This window comes from Jaculus jaculus, chromosome Y (assembly GCF_020740685.1).
Source record: "Jaculus jaculus isolate mJacJac1 chromosome Y, mJacJac1.mat.Y.cur, whole genome shotgun sequence".
Lineage (NCBI taxonomy): Eukaryota > Metazoa > Chordata > Mammalia > Rodentia > Dipodidae > Jaculus > Jaculus jaculus.
This window is the reverse complement of record NC_059126.1, coordinates 1484310-1486350: the sequence shown is the minus strand read 5'-3', so window position 1 is coordinate 1486350 and position 2041 is coordinate 1484310.

Below are 2041 nucleotides of genomic sequence, written 5' to 3'. Positions count from 1 at the left end.
TCAGCGGGGGCCCTTTTGATGTATGATGTGGTGGCTGCCTCCTTAGGATATGCATCTATCTGAGAAAGAGAAGCAGATTCTCCAATGGAGAATAAGTTAGCACTAGACAATTGAGATAACCCTTATTTTTTTATACAGAATTTAATAGGTGTAGGCCCTCCTGTAGGCCACGATTGCTGGTAGCTTGATAATGGAGAGTGGGCTTATATGGTTCTGACTTGTTTCCCAGATCCATATATGGGTCCAGTACCAATGAGGGAATCAGTTAGCCAAATCGAGACTAGCTGGTAACTCACCATGGCTCCAAGCCACTATTGCACTTGTGTGAGCATCATGACAGGTTATTTGTTGGTAGGTAGGTTAGACCATGACTTGCTTGGACAGATATTGGTCATTTTCCCTCAGTCTCCCTTATGGCACTAGACATGCTGACTGTCTGGGTACTGGCTCTCTTCCAGCTTCCAGCCATGCCATTCCATTTTACCTGCCAACCACATAAGGTGTCTTCAGCAGTAGGGTCTTATCACTAACCTGTCTTTCTTTTAGGAAATCCTGTAGGTCTCTCTGATCAAAAGCTCATTGTGGATGATAGCCGCATGCTGGTACTGGGAGCTACAGGTCAATGCCGACTAAGAAAAGGAAGAAAAAGATAAATAATATAAAAAAGTTAGAGAGAAGCAGGGGGAGGGGTCAAGAATCTGTAGAAGATTAAGATCAGTCTTCATCATACTCTCTCCAGCATCTTCTGGCTCAGGTGTTCCCTTTAAGGGCCTTGTGAAGGTTCAGCCATTTGGTCTGCCTTTTAGGATGTGGAATTTTACGATACTATTGCCACTTGGGTATATATTTGTGTTTCTCATCCCCTCCATTGCCCCCTCACTTGCCCTCCCCTCCCTCCTCACCTATCTTATTGCCTAGTCCACAAGATGTTTGCTGGGTATGTAAGGCTTCTTGTGTAGATTCTGGTTAGGTGCTGTAGATGAGTGAGACTATGAAGTGATTTTTTTTTTCTGTGATTGGATAAGTTCACTGAGAGTGATCTGTTCCAGGTTCAACCATTTTTTCCTCAAATTCCATTGTGTCATTTTTTTCTTACTGATGTATAGAATTCCATTGTGCAGATACTCCACATCATAGTTCCACTTCTTAGCTATAATGAATTGAGCTGCTACAAATATAGTTGAGCAAATCTACCTGGCCTGTGGTTTAACGGTTTTAGGATAGATGCACAGCAGTAAGGGAATAACTGGGCCTGTTGGTATCTCTGTTGTCAGCTTTTTTAGGAGTGTCCATATTGCCTTCCAAAGTGTACCACCTTAACTTTCCACCAATAGTAGATGAGTATTCCTAATTCTCCACAATCTTGACAGCATTTATTTTCACTTGAGTTTTTGATGTTTTCTATCCTAACTGGGTTAAGGTGAAATCTCATGATTGTTTTAATTTGCATTTCCCTAATGATTACGGATGGTGAAGATGTTCTTAAGTGTGTGTTTGCCATTTGTATTTATTTACATAAAAGGGAGCGAAAGACACAGAGAGAGAGGTAGATAAAAGGAGAGAGAGAGAGAAAATGGGCATTCCAGGGCCTCGAGATATTTCAAAAAAACTCTAGATGGGAATTGTGGCCAAGATGGAAACCGCCTAGCTGTGCTGCAAATCACGGGGAAAGAAATGCAAGACATTAAGGGTTTTCTGGGTCTTCTTGCCAGTGGGAGGGCACAGAGTGGAGGTAAACAGGCAATCGTTGGTCCCCTCATGGGCGGTAGACCATCCCTCCAACCAAATACCAAATAGACTACATGCCCTGATGCCACAGCCACCATGATCTGGTTGCTAAGCCAATCACATGCCAATTGAGCGCTGACCTATCCCTGCATGCAGAAGTTTAAACTGCTCTGCACATTTGCCCATATCACTGCTCCTGCCACTGCACATTCAGCAAGCCCAGTCCCACAGCAACTGCCACAAAAGCCCAGACTGTGTCTCTCACTTGTACCAGTTCAGGTGCCATCCCCTACCTGTCTGCCATGCCAGCCAT